Source organism: Schistocerca gregaria, chromosome X (genome assembly GCF_023897955.1).
Source record: "Schistocerca gregaria isolate iqSchGreg1 chromosome X, iqSchGreg1.2, whole genome shotgun sequence".
NCBI lineage: Eukaryota > Metazoa > Arthropoda > Insecta > Orthoptera > Acrididae > Schistocerca > Schistocerca gregaria.
In genome coordinates, this window is record NC_064931.1 from 836,897,769 (window position 1) to 836,913,561 (window position 15,793).

General features: G+C 42.0%; 1 protein-coding gene and 1 long non-coding RNA gene across 2 annotated transcripts in view; one reads left to right on the top strand and one right to left on the bottom strand.

Moving 5' to 3' along the window:
• LOC126298457 (uncharacterized) overlaps positions 1–1,994 on the top strand; it is a 180,049-nt gene extending 178,055 nt beyond the window's left edge. Inside the window, exon 3 of the long non-coding RNA XR_007552610.1 lies at positions 1,944–1,994. This is a non-coding gene — a long non-coding RNA (uncharacterized LOC126298457). The remainder of the gene's footprint in view (positions 1–1,943) is intronic.
• LOC126298455 (uncharacterized) overlaps positions 1–15,793 on the bottom strand; it is a 1,052,314-nt gene that overhangs the window by 452,487 nt on the left and 584,034 nt on the right. The window lies entirely within an intron of this gene.

The window sequence follows — 15,793 nt, forward strand, 5'->3', positions numbered from 1 at the left end:
CATGGATTCGGCAAATAGAGCTACACTCCTGGAAATTGAAATTAGAACACCGTGAATTCATTGTCCCAGGAAGGGGAAACTTCATTGACACATTCCTGGGGTCAGATACATCACATGATCACACTGACAGAACCACAGGCACATAGACACAGGCAACAGAGCATGCACAATGTCGGCACTAGTACAGTGTATATCCACCTTTCGCAGCAATGCAGGCTGCTATTCTCCCATGGAGACGATCGTAGAGATGCTGGATGTAGTCCTGTGGAACGGCTTGCCATGCCATTTCCACCTGGCGCCTCAGTTGGACCAGCGTTCGTGCTGGACGTGCAGACCGCGTGAGACGACGCTTCATCCAGTCCCAAACATGCTCAATGGGGGACAGATCCGGAGATCTTGCTGGCCAGGGTAGTTGACTTACACCTTCTAGAGCACGTTGGGTGGCACGGGATATATGCGGACGTGCATTGTCCTGTTGGAACAGCAAGTTCCCTTGCCGGTCTAGGAATGGTAAAACGATGGGTTCGATGACGGTTTGGATGTACCATGCACTATTCAGTGTCCCCTCGACGATCACCAGAGGTGTACGGCCAGTGTAGGAGGTCGCTCCCCACACCATGATGCCGGGTGTTGGCCCTGTGTGCCTCGGTCGTATGCAGTCCTGATTGTGGCGCTCACCTGCACGGCGCCAAACACGCATACGACCATCATTGGCACCAAGGCAGAAGCGACTCTCATCGCTGAAGACGACACGTCTCCATTCGTCCCTCCATTCACGCCTGTCGCGACACCACTGCAGGCGGGCTGCACGATGTTGGGGCGTGAGCGGAAGACGGCCTAACGGTGTGCGGGACCGTAGCCCAGCTTCATGGAGACGGTTGCGAATGGTCCTCGCCGATACCCCAGGAGCAACAGTGTCCCTAATTTGCTGGGAAGTGGCGGTGCGGTCCCCTACGGCACTGCGTAGGATCCTACGGTCTTGGCGTGCATCCGTGCGTCGCTGCGGTCCGGTCCCAGGTCGACGGGCACGTGCACCTTCCGCCGACCACTGGCGACAACATCGATGTAATGAGGAGACCTCACGCCCCACGTGTTGAGCAATTCGGCGGTACGTCCACCCGGCCTCCCGCATGCTCACTATACGCCCTCCCTCAAAGTCCGTCAGCTGCACATACGGTTCACGTCCACGCTGTCGCGGCATGCTACCAGTGTTAAAGACTGCGATGGAGCTCCGTATGCCACGGCAAACTGGCTGACACTGACGGCGGCGGTGCACAAATGCTGCGCAGCTAGCGCCATTCGACGGCCAACACCGCGGTTCCTGGTGTGTCCGCTGTGCCGTGCGTGTGATCATTGCTTGTACAGCCCTCTCGCAGTGTCCGGAGCAAGTATGGTGGGTCTGACACACCGGTGTCAATGTGTTCTTTTTTCCATTTCCAGGAGTGTATTTGCAAACACTCGGCTTGCTCTGACCATCCATTACGGCCAGATCACAGGACACAACTGTGACACTGTTGGTATCACGTTCCTTGAATTATGAAAGACATTCGACACATTTCTGCACTACTCTTTAGTGAAAAAAAAATATGAGTTTAACGTTTATTGCACCAGATCTGCCACATGATTCAAGATTTTCTAAGAGATAGATGTTAACGTGTTGTTCTTAACTGATCGGAATCGATTGAGAAACTGGCAGTTGAATGTGGACGTAAGTAAATGTAACGTGCTGCACACAAAAGAGGTGAACAGATGAATTGCTGTTCAGTTACACTACTGGCTAAAAATCACTTGGAGGAACTGTCCGGGCAACCTGTAGTAGAATAACAACACAAAACAATTTAACGAAAAAGGAAATGCTAGACTGAAATTCTTTGTGAGAATCTGAGGGAAATGACGTATAAAATAAGTGTTCTAACAAAGTTTTGTTTTTCTTGTGTTTCTAGGGCCGTTTACCAGGATGGATTAGCAGAAGAGAACAACCGATGAGCAGTGAGTTTGGTCTTTGGATCATTTAGTACGCACGAGAGCGTTAGGGGATGCACAACAAACTCCACTGGCAGACGAGGGCTTAACTGCTCAACTTCTGAGAGCGTAAGTTCCAAGGAGAGTCGGGCGACTTTTACTTTTCACACATACCATTCGCGAAATGATTAAAACGATAAAACAAGGTAACCTGGCACTCATACGAAAGTTTACTTATAGTCGGTTTTCTGGTGTACCATCCTGAATGAAATAGGGAAGTGTAGATATGATATAGTTTCCAGAAGTAACCTCCGCCACACACTAGTAGGTGGTTTCCATGGTATAGACAGAGATGTAGATTTAGCATCTCCAATGTAACTGCTTTGGTAGACGAACTTCGTATATATAACTACAAAGTGTCACAAGAGGAATGGTCAGTATTCAGGGATATCACAGGAACAAACAACCGAAACAAAAATATCAGGTAAACATAGGTTCTAAGAAGCATACCTTAAGAGCTAGGAACACTTCGTCGTCTCCGATATTGTGAAATGAACCGCTTCTACTGCAAAATCTTTTCTTTCCATGTTTTGGAGTAAACTAAAACCAGAAAAAATATTGTCTAGTAACCATGGGATATGTACCTTAAGAGCTATGAGTACTTGTTCATCTTCGCTACTGTGGAACACACGTCTTCTACTGAGCAAGTGCTCATCGCTTTTAAGATATGCACTTTACAGCCCCTGCTTACTGGTCAATTTTTTCTTTGTTTTGGGCCATACTACCTCCTCCAAAACTATGGAATGCAAAGAGCTTGCAGTAGAAGCTATTTGTTTCACAGTATCGAAGACGATGGATTCATATAGCTCTTCAGGTACGATTTTTAAAGCTCATGTTTGCCAGGGTTTTAGTCTCGAATGATCGTTTGTGACATATCCCTGATAATTGGCCATACTTACTGCGACACCCTGTGTATTGCCACTTCGATTGACAAATCGGTTATCCACTTCTTTACCCTATTAGCATGTCAAGGGTAGATTTTAGAGAAGAATTACATCCAGTTATCTGCCTTCAGTGGTACCACAGGTCTTAGACGGATGTCATTCTCACAAACTTCATCGACAGTACAGAGAGTTTCGAACCAACACATAGATTGTGTACTCTGTTGCTAGCACTCATGATAGATATGGTAACCACTTCTCATTTAACTTTATTCCCCATTTATGTAAGAGATTGTACAGTTTGGTTACTTTTCAAGTATTTATATTTAATTTCAGACATTTGCTAATTACTTGTTTCGTACGATTTTGTAGCACTTTTCTTTCTATTTAGCTAAACCTAGTCCAGAATAGATTCCGATATCCTGTTGGATGCAAAATATTCTCATTTATTATTTGGTTACTGTGTACCTCCTTTCCTCAAAGTCCAATCAATATCAGATTTGATAAATATCAACTTCCAGGTTTCGTTTGCTCCTGTAAAAATTATGGTGCTTGGAGTGGCATTGCTCTTTTTCATGCAGTAATGAACTAGTATATTCGATAGCTCTTCAATGTTTAAAGATTACTATTAATCATCTGTAAATAAAGCAGAGCTTGGAATTCTTCCAGAACGTCTAACACTGTTGCCTTACATTTATTGGTACTGTAGTCGAATTCGGGAGCACGCTGACTAATTTATTTCGAAATTAATAATAAACATGTCCTCTGATGATATCGCAAGAGTGGTGAAATAAGACTGATTAAATAGAGTTGCAAACTATCTTTTAGATAATGCAGACTCAGTTTCCAGAAACATATATGTTAACACACAAAGAACCTGTGAGTACAGTTGCAGCAACTCACGGTTATTCTGACGAATAATTTAAATAATCTTTCTCTCAGGTATCCATACAGTGATGATATAGTGACTTTTCTGACACTGGGGAGCCTGAAACGATGAGAAAATCTGTTACTAAATTATAAACAGACGGCGAACCTGGTGTCCGCACGATTCATCTTGAAGGTCTTGCAATAGCGAGAGGAGCAGCTACTTTAAATTCTAGCCACTCTTTTAATTAACCCTCACTCATCAGCACTGCTGTAAAATTTTTAACTGCGGCAGTGGCGGCGGCTGGTATCTGGCAGTAACGCTGGCCTACACCGTACGCAGCGCGCTTCTCGCAGAAAGGGCTTACCGCATCGTAGCCTCTAAAGGAAATGCTAATGGTCTTACTTTATAAGAACGGGATAAATACCCTTTGTTTCCTAGAGAATACTAAAGAGAAAGCCTGAAAGAAGCTGGCAGGTTTCATACTTTTGTAAAACCATCAACTTCACGTATACATTGATTTTTTTTAAAGAATGGTATTAAATCCATGTAAAAATTATTTCTTTAAGTAGGCTTTAGTGAAAAGGGTTTTACAGTCGAAAAAGAATAACGACGAACTTATTAATTATTGAAGCATCCTGTACTTGTCAATGCAACTGTTATGCAATATTAAAAATCTGACAAAGAGCTGAAGCAGTAGAACCATCGGGAAACTGAACTACAAATGCACTAGACGAATAGCAGAAAACAGATTATCAAAATAACTCATGAAAATTAGACGACCTACAACTATTAGAGGTGGCTATAAGCAATCTCATTTTGTTTTATGCATCCCAACGATTAGGAGTGTGGACAGTGTCCCCAACACAGCTATAGCCTGTCACTGACGCAGGAGCAATGCCATTGGTTCTGTGTGCGCAATAGGAATTGTATGTGCACTACGCGTCACAGAAGATTGCGGTTTAGTAGTCATTGCGACTAGAACATTAGACTGAAGACAAACGGAAGATCATTATGGAGGTCGTAATTTAGCTAGCAAAGCGATAGCACGCAAGTTCTGGTATAGCGAGGAGCTGAATCCCTCACCATACAACGAAATAATTCTTTTTCATAGGAGAATTTTCTGTGTGCTTGGTCATAAATCATTAGGAAGACGTATAGAGGTAAAACCCTAACTGTTTAAGATAACGTTGGAAGCAATTCTGTGTATGACCAACAAAACAGAGAAGCTTTTGTAGTTGTTCAGGTCTGTCCTATCACCTCTCTTACCCAGCAAACGAATCAATGTACGTTTCCAGTTGTCAATATCTCCATTAAACATGCGTGTGGTCTCTTTTAGAGTTCAGCTCCTCTTCCTTGCTTCCGCATGTCAGCTGTATTATAGTCTTCACCAGGGGTTTTGTAGTTATTTGAAGATAGATACTGTTTTTGTGTTCTCAGCAGATTTGAACCCAGAGTCGGTTCGTATTTTGTGAAGGAAAATCTTTCTATAGATGTAAAAAAGTTGGATAGCTCTGCCAAGCAGACAGCCATTATAGTAAAATTGTACTTAATAACTGTCTCAAGAAAACCTGTATGTTACAACAGATTACCAAAAAGGAAGATATCAAAATTAAAGGACTGTGATTTAAAGCAAGAAATCAAAAACATATCGAAAACGAATAAGTTTTTGAAAATAGATTTACAAAGCAGTGTGTGGGTTAGGTGTTCGTTTTTCCCGCGCGCTGTTCGGGAGTGGAATGGTTGGGAGATAGTATGATTGTGGTTCGACGAACCCTCTGCCAAACACTTAAATGTGAATTGCAGAGTAATCGGGTAGAGGTAGATGTAGATGTGAAGTATGTTCAGAATAGTGAGCAAAGGCTTCCTTGATTAACCAATAGTGACAAAAAGTTTAAAAATGGTTGTGAGCAAGGGTCACTCTATGCTGAGTTACCATTTTGAAAAGTATAAAACATAGCTGTTTATAAATCAATTTATTTTATTTGTAATGGTGTGTGTGAGTATAAAAATGTTGGATTAGTTGAATATAGTGATGAACAAAAATGTAAGTCATTTGACTCGGCATTTTACGAAATGTTGCATTGCGTACTAAAATAAATACACAGTCTTAGTGAAAATGAATCATTTCATTAATCTTGTAAATATGTGGATATTTTGAATATCAAGTTAAGCGAATTTTATATTTGGAAAAATGTAATATATGAATTAAAATGTTGATTTAACTCGGGTAACGTTATGCAGGAGTACATTTCCTTAAAATTAATGCAGTGAGATGTGGGGCATATGTAACGTAACATCTGAAACTGAGCTCAAAATTTATCTATAAACACGAAAGACGGTACAGAAGCACCGACCTTACAGACAAATTTGATGTCTTCAAAAAAATGTTCAAATGTGTGTGAAATCTCATTGGACTTAACTGCTAAGGTTATCAGTGCCTAAGCTTACACACAACTTTTCTTTGCAGTGCCATAGACCGCTCGGTTAATCCCGCGCGGCTTTGAAGTCTTCAGTACCACCAGCAAGAATATGCGTTTATATCTATTGGTTAACGACTGTTATATAATTATCATGACTGTTCAGTCTACACAGTGCAGCTGGGATAGTCTTAGAAATAATAATTACATATTAACACTTTGCAGCAAAACATGCAAGGTAGGGTTCAAAATGGTTCAAATGGCTCTTAGCACTGTGGGACTTAACTTCTGAAGTCATCAGTCCCCTAGAACTTAGAACTACCTAAACCTAACCAACCTAAGGACATCACACACTCATGGCCGAGGCAGGATTCGAACCTGCGACCGTAGCGGTCACGTGGTTCCAGACTGTAGCGCCTAGAACCGCTCGGTCACCTCGGCCGGCAACAAGGTAGGGTTCCTCTACGGGTATAGCATCCGACTGTTTGGATGACCTTTGAATAAACAGAGGTGCGTAGGCATAGAAAAGCACTTAGCAGTGTGTGTGAACGTGGAAATGAGGTATGTCCGGAGAGGCGCCATTAACAGTGCCAATAGGCTATTAAGTTTATTGAATCGAGATATCGTATGGTTGTGGTATTTATTGTCTCTTAAAATGATAAGTCACGGAGTGCTAGATTGTACACCCATAATCTGACAAGGATGGGTACCAACTGTTCTCGCCCACAATTTCAATGTACATATAGCGTTGGATAGCCAATATTCGAGTATGCATACCATGCGAATTACAGCGTCCATGAGCAAGAGACATAGGAGCTATGAACTGCAATATATATAAAATATGAGTGCACATAAAGGTAGGAATCATCGTGCACATTAGTCTAAACGGCACAGAATCGGTAAGCACGCGACAGACTTCACTACCTAATATGTTCCGAAACGTCGCACATAAAAACAGGCTACTTCCGGGACGGGTTCTGTTGGTAGTACAATGGTTCGGTCGACTGTTTCGGATATCCCTTGGGCTATTGGCCATTTGTATTCCCAACAGTACGTTCGTCTAACTGTAACTATCCTACAGTACATGGTCAAAGGAATACTATACACTTACTCTAGCTTGGGAAAATGGAGAAAATCGGTTCACTTTGCGTTAGATGTGGTCTGCGGTGCGCCTTAAGAGGCTTACCAAGGCACAATTTAGTTCATGGTTGGTTCCTCAGAAAACCCGAAAAACATGGCTTTTGGGTACCAAATCAGCTACTCACAGCAGATGGCTGAAATTGTTAAGATATATTCCCAGGATACAGATGTGGAATAACCTTCAAAATTTTCCTGACGTTTATATCTGTTTCAGAGGTAAAGGTGTTCAAATTACCCTAATTATATACGTAATGAACTCACCTAAAATCCGGTGTGAAGTGAAATTTAAATAATAAATAACTGCAGAAACTTGTTCAGACTTTAATGGTGTGTTCTCTAGGGATTTATTTAGAAGTACCATCTTCCTAGTTTCAAAAATATTTATCCATTATCAGGACACAGCTTAATACTTGCTACCAAAACCGAGTAGCGGATTTCAAAACCGCTGCGCACAGCAAATGACTGTAATTGTTACGATGTGTTCCTAAGATCTCAATCTCGACGAATCTTGAAAATTTTCTTAATATCGTTATCCGTTTCCTAGATACAGATGTTCAACGTTCCTTGTTGTACACTTAAGATACGGTTTGAGGCGAAAATGTCGTTTACGAAGTGACGTAGTATGGATAAATATGTTGTAAAGTGACTCCATTATCATCAGAAGGATTCTAGGTTCAAAAATGGTTCAAATGGCTCTGAGCACTATGGGACTCAACTGCTGTGGTCATTAGTCCCCTAGAACTTAGAACTACTTAAACCTAACTAACCTAAGGACATCACACACATCCATGCCCGAGGCAGGATTCGAACCTGCGACCGTAGCAGTCGCACGGTTCCGGACTGCGCGCCTAGAACCGCGAGACCACCGCGGCCGGCAAGGATTCTAGGGGCCAGATGTTGTTATACTTCTGAAGCAGATGCAAATATTTTTCCATATAAAATCCAGACTGATGTGTTACATTATATATTTTTGTATTATTTCCATTTTACATAAGCAAACTATCGGAATTTAATTGACCCGTAAATTCATTTCGTATGAGTGTTGTTATACGTGCAAACAAAAGGCGAATATGCTTCTGTTTATTAGAAGACTGACTCAAACGTGGGGTACTGCTGCTTCATTCTACCTTCCTCACAAACTTTAAAATTATTCCCACCTACTTTGGCTTGCCAACTTATTCTCGTATTTTCAGGCTGAGAGAGAGGAAGACAGTGGCAGTGGAAAAGTGAAGGGCAAAAAATGAATACAAGAACGTAATAGACAGTGATTGTAGTACAGAAGTAGCGAAGGAGACAATGGCACTATGAGAGAAAAAAGGGGACACAGTGGGAGTGGAAGATATTTGACAGTGACAGAACAATGCCTGGAAAAAAGTGAAGGACGCTGTGCCAGTGAGAGAGGAATAAAGAGAAGGAGAAAGTGGATGTAGGTGAGAGCCAGTGATAATGAGAGACAGAGTCTATGGCAATGACAACGAGACAGATAGGTAGTGGCAGTGAGAAGAGCCAGCAGTAGTAGGAAGTAATGAATGATATAATAGCAGAAAGAGAGAGCAGAGAGAGGTAGTGACATTGTGAGGAGACAGTATTAGCAGGAGACTGTGACTTTGAGACAAGGTATACTGACAGAGAGACACAGAGAGATAATGGCAATGAGCTGTGCTGAATGAGTGAGTGGGTATTGGCAAGCAGGAGTGGCTGGCTATGGGCGACTTACAGCGGAGGGCTAGTGGGTGTGAGCGAGTTACAGTTGGAGGACTGTGTGGGAGTGAGACGTGAAATGCATGTTAAAAATAACGCGGAAATGTCCCTACCAAAGTTTTTCGCCATATTTGTAAAGGTGCCGAGGAAAGTAGAATGAGGCAGTCTTTTAATAAACGTGATTATTTTCGCCTTCTTTTTGTCTGATAGGTGCAATGTGTCGCTGCTATTGCAGATAAGCGAGCAAATGCATTCAGTAACGTTTAAGTAATGCAATTTATCTACATTAGGTAGCCATGGCAGTTCTAGATCAGTAGTCATGGAGGTCAATAGGTAGTCCGTGGCCTGGATATAAACTTCTTTCACAGTGGGCACAATGAATGAAGGCATACTAAACACGGCCATCTTTGAAACATTCGTCTCCCATACCACTCTCTAAACATAATTCAAAATGTGTCTGAAATTATCTAGGATGTTTATCATTTCATCACATTTGAAGAAAACAAATCGAAACAATTATTTCAGTCTATCAGCGGAAAATACGTAGAGCACAATCGTTTGAATGCGAAGAATCTGATCCCGTTGCCACACATTGACTGCGGAAGATAGCACTATTGTATATGTGATGAACTGCACCATACTTTTGAATGTACTTAGAAAGAAAATATTCACTAATTTTACCAATCCATAACATTTAGCACGGATCAGCCTCTTGTGAAATTCATCTGCTGGAGCTGTCTCATTGTATAGAGCGTCATCTTTATTTGGTGTCAAAGAAAGAACCCATTGCAGAATTCGACCTCTGTCATGGCAATCGTCCACAACAACTGTTCCAGGAACTCTTTCAGATCCTTTTTCGTCAAGTTTGGTGATTTGCTACTATTTGCTTCCACACTTGGTAATTCAGGTGTTAAGCTTGCTGGACATATCCCACTGCTTCCGAGACAAGAACATATATGTGTGAAAGAAGTGTGCCATCCATTGCAGTGACAGGCATTACGATGTTCGAACGTGTTGTAGTTGCAACTGAACTGACAGCACCATAAATCGTCTTCACTAAATTAATGGAAAGAGTTCTCTCAGAACGCAATTGTTTAGCAAATCTTAACTGATCTGCAATCTCTTCAGAGAAAAGCCCTTCTTCCATAACAAATTCATCAGCTTTGAATGTTGAGGTATTGTTTGAATAAATTTGTCTTTCCAAAGATATCGCCCAGATTCTAAGTGTTCAGCCGTGTACAATTCCATGTTGTTGTCTCATTTCAATGAATTGTTCACGTAGGTTGGTCTTTGCTATTGGTTGTAGTACCATCCTGCTTCTGCCGCATCGTTTCAGAGCCTTTTAGAAATTCTGCAAAACCTGGCGTGCTGTATTTTTGCGTTTAGCGCCATTACACGAGTGAATTTGACTCTAGGCGACGTGTCTTCGGCTACTCCAGGAGGCCACAAGTGTGGAGCATCTCTTTCTTTTGGCTGCATCATAGAAATCAGCATCAGCAAGTAACCTTCAGGAAATTTAGTTTTATTCTTCTTTGATGGTGATGGATAGTATGAGTAACCAATGCTGTTGTCAGTGCCACGTTATGCTGGACCGCTTCCTGAAGTAGTTTCGTGTTCTAAATATATCCCTGGATCGTTTGCAATATCTACATCATCTTCATATGTGACATTCCAAATGTACCATAAGAGTTCTATAATCTTAAACAACAATGTTCAAAATGGTTCAAATGGCTCTGAGCACTATGGGACTTAACATCTACGGTCATCAGTCCCCTAGAACTTAGAACTACTTAAACCTAACTAACATTAGGACATCACACAACACCCAGTCATCACGAGGCAGAGAAAATCCCCGACCCAAACAACAACGTCTTCATCAAGTAGTTATTTTTCTTGAGTCTGTTGAAAAACTGTGTGATCTATCCTAGTTTGCCTTGCCTCCGAAATACTGAAAAAATCCACTAACGATCTAACGGCTGCAGTTAATTTTGTTTTGTAAGAGTCTATGCATACAAGACGTCAAATTCACCGCTAATACAAAACCAGGGTACCGGCGTCGCATCTACTCCTTTCTTTGTGCTCCATACTCCCCTCCACCTCCTTCGACTTAGAATGGCCCATAGCACGTCAGAATGCACCAAATGTATTTTCGTATATTCATAGATAAACTAGTCTCCTTCAAATGTCAGCGATAACTATGGGTACTTTTCCTTCTGAGGCGGAATTTTGGGCCATGGCTCTTTCAAGACTGTTTCAAGCATTGTGGTTCGTAACAAACTATTCCATTAGCTTAGAGATGTGAAGAGCTTAGCAAATTACCAGCTACCAATAGTCTGAATCGTCACTACAGCATCAACAAAAATTAATGCAAACATTTTTTCGTAAATTTAAATTTACTTAGAAAATAACAAGAACGTTATAGTCCCTTATCGTTGAGCAATTTTTTCAGTGATAGTAGATATTCTAAAAGCTTCTTAAATTCACTCTCAAGTTCTTACTTAGTGAATACTGTTACCTGGTCACATTTTACGTAACAAGCTTCTATAAAAATTAATACGACTTAAAACATCGTATCTGAATGAAACGTTTACAACAGAACGATTTTGTCGTACGTTCTAAATAACTGTGTTCCATCCTAAACTGCATTTAATGCTTCAGTTAAACACAGGGTACGGTTAGCTAATTTTCTGATAATTGAACTTGTTTCAAAGCTATCTCAGAGTCTTTTAAATAATAAATTTCAATAATTACGTAATTCAAACACTTTAAAGATGGTAGTAATGGTGGTTGTAATACTTTCACTGTTTGCTTCATTCTTGTATGTAAGTAACGGCTAATTTACCGAAAGATAATTAATTTCATTTCGGGAAAAGTACAATTATTTCTGAACTCTTAAATTGCCTCTTCAGAGCTGTCGACTGAAATCATCATAGAACAACATTCCTTACAGAGGGATTATCGTATGGTAAGGCAATACCAGTTCTCTTCGAATCTTCTAACTGCATGCTGCTATGTTGAGGACAATTACCAAGTTCTTAGGAATGCAACTCAGGTAGAAACTGATCCTCATCGCGCCTTGGAAAGAAGCCACTGATAGCGTTTAATATCTTTAGTCCATAGTAAATTCCAGTTATGTTTCACAAGGTCAGAATTATTTTCATGTGTTTGAAGTACGTTCAGTGAAGTGTTTACCAAATGGAAAACAAACGCTAAAACACTGATGATTGAGCCAAAGATTTAACGGTGCTCCAAACAGTGTATGTCACGAATGGCAGTTTTTTGCGATTGCACACGCGCAGAACAGACACAGGCCACTTTTGCAAAGAAACAGGGCAAAGCCAGTTTGTAAGGAACTCGAAGCAAGCTGTACAGTGGTTTCCAGAGTTTAACACCTTGATCCTGCTTAGCATTTAAGCACTGCTGCAAGTTACAGCAATTAACTCCAATCAGCTCACACTATTTAGTTTCGTATTTAAAAAAAATAGTACAAATCACGAAAAATTTATAGGTTCAATTGCACGCTATCAGTTTTGTAAGGAATTATCAGATAGGTCACCAGATAAATCAATGGGTTCAGTTGCCATATTAAAGACCACCTTTGCGACGCTTTTTCGAATCGAATCAGACCGTTCATTCAAGCCAGGGTGGTATGCAATGCTATACTTGTAAGTGGGCTCATACTGCCAAGATTTTGTAATTATGACTAGATTTTGTAATCACTAAAATGACATTACCTACCATCTCATCCCGTGATGTTTTGTTTACTTTACGCCTTACGCCTTACACCTTACGCCCTCAAGACTCTCGAAAAGTGCAGAACAAGTAGCTGAAGAAACGACACAGTGTGTAGAGACGCGAATTGGTTTTCCGAACAGCGGCCGACCTCATTGGACCACTGACTACATCTACATCTACATCTACATCCATACTCCGCAAGCCACCTGACGGTGTGTGGCGGAGGGTACCCTGAGTACCTCTATCGGTTCTCCCTTCTATTCCAGTCTCGTATTGTACATGGAAAGAAGGATTGTCGGTATGCTTCTGTGTGGGCTCTATTCTCTCTGATTTTATCCTCATGGTCTCTTCGCGAGATATACGTAGGAGGGAGCAATATACTGCTTGACTCTTCGGTGAAGGTATGTTCTCGAAACTTTAACAAAAGCCCGTACCGAGCTACTGAGCGTCTCTCCTGCAGAGTCTTCCACTGGAGTTTATCTATCATCTCCGTAACGCTTTCGCAATTACTAAATGATCCTGTAACGAAGCGCGCTGCTCTCCGTTGGATCTTCTCTATCTCTTCTATCAACCCTACCTGGTGCGGATCCCACACTGCTGAGCAGTATTCAAGCATTGGGCGAATAAGCGTACTGTAACCTACTTCCTTTGTTGTCGGATTGTATTTCCTTAGGATTCTTCCAATGAATCTCAGTCTGGCATCTGCTTTACCGACTATCAACTTTATATGATCATTCCATTTTAAATCACTCCTAATGGGTACTCCCAGATAATTTATGGAATTAACTGTTTCCAGTTGCTGACCTGCTATTTTGTAGCTAAATTATAAGGGACCTATCTTTCTATGTATTCGCATCACATTACACTTATCTACATTGAGATTCAATTGCCATTCCGTGCACCATGCGTCAATTCGCTGCAGATCCTCCTGCATTTCAGTACAATTTTCCATTGTTGCAACCTCTCGATACACCACAGCATCATCTGCAAAAAGCCTCAGTGAACTTCCGATGTCATCCACCACGTCATTTATGTATATTGTGAATAGCAACGGTCCTATGACACTCCCCTGCGGCACACCTGAAATCACTCTTACTTCGGAAGACTTCTTTCCATTGAGAATGACATGCTGCGTTCTGTTATCTAGGAACTCCTCAATCCAATCACACAATTGATCTGATATTCCGTATGCTCTTACGTTGTTCATTAAACGACTGTGGGGAACTGTGTCAAACGCCTTTCGGAAGTCAAGAAACACGGCATCTACCTGTGAACCTGTGTCTAAGGCCCTCTGAGTCTCATGGACGAATAGCGCGAGCTGGGTTTCACACGACCGTCTTTTTCGAAACCCATGCTGATTCCTACAGAGTAGATTTCTAGTCTCCAGAAAAGACATTATACTCGAACATAATACGTGTTCCAAAATTCTACAACTGATCGACGTTAGAGATATAGGTCTATAGTTCTGCACATCTGTTCGACGTCCCTTCTTGAGAACGGGGATGACCTGTGCCCTTTTCCAATCCTTTGGAACGCTTCGCTCTTCTAGAGACCTACGGTACACCGCTGCAAGAAGGGGGGCAAGTTCCTTCGCGTACTGTGTGTAAAATCGAACTTGTATCCCATCAGGACCAGCGGCCTTTCCCCTTTTGAGAGATTTTAATTGTTTCTCTATCCCTCTGTCGTCTACTTCGATATCTACCATTTTGTCAACTGTGCGACAATCTAGAGAAGGAAGCACACTGCAGTCTTCCTCTGTGAAACAGCTTTGGAAGAAGACATTTAGTATTTCGGCCTTTAGTCTGTCATCCTCTGTTTCAGTACCATCTTGGTCACAGAGTGTCTGGACATTTTGTTTTGATCCACCTACCGCTTTGACATAGGACCAAAATTTCTTAGGATTTTCTGCCAAGTCAGTACATAGAACTTTACTTTCGAATTCATTGAAAGCCTCTCGCATAGCCCTCCTCACACTACATTTCGCTTCGCGTAATTTTTGTTTGTCTGCAAGGCTTTGGCTATGTTTATGTTTGCTGTCAAGTTCCCTTTGCTTCCGCAGCAGTTTTCTAACTCGGTTGTTGTATCACGGTGGCTCTTTCCCATCTCTTACGATCTTGCTTGGCACATACTCATCTAACGCGTATTGTACCATGGTTTTGAACTTTGTCCACTGATCCTCAACACTATCTGCACTTGAGACAAAACTTTTGTGTTGAGCCGTCAGGTACTCTGTAATCTGCTTTTTGTCACTTTTGCTAAACGGAAAAATCTTCCTACCTTTTTCAATATTTCTATTTACGGCTGAAATCATCGATGCAGTAACCGCTTTATGATCGCTGATTCCCTGTTCTGCATTAACTGATTCAAATAGTTCGGGTCTGTTTGTCACCAGAAGGTCTAATATGTTATCGCCACGAGTCGGTTTTCTGTTTAATTGCTCAAGGTAGTTTTCAGATAAAGCACTTAAAAATATTTCACTGGATTCTTTGTCCCTGCCACCTGCAGTGCGTATGATGACCGACACGCTCCTCGCCTAGTCAGCGTTGTGCTAACGTCACTACGTGACAACATCGAAAGGTGTAGCAAAACAAACCATCATTAAGGCATCATGGCTCTCTATATGCAACCTTCCAGATAACACGGTATAAGGTCGGTGGTCACTGTAACCAGACGGCTGTTGTGTGTTTAAAGAATGCGTCAAAGGTATCGACACTGGAGCCATGTGTCCGCCTTGCGTCTAGATCTTCCATCAGCTCAGCATCTTCCGGAAAGCGGTCATCCGTTTGTCATCCGATACTCGGAGGTAGAGGTCCGGCTGTGGAAGCCGCCTGTGCCACCCCCACCGCTGCTGCTGCCAGCACTGCCGACGCAGTCTACAACTCTGCGAGATCGTGACCGACAGTGACGTCCCTCGTAGTAGTCGTCCGAGCGCTGCGCCCGCCCAGAGGGCGACGTCAGATGACGCTCAGAGGGCGTCCCTGCATTCTAGTCTCAAGCTATGTACTGAAGTCCTGCTTAGCTATTCG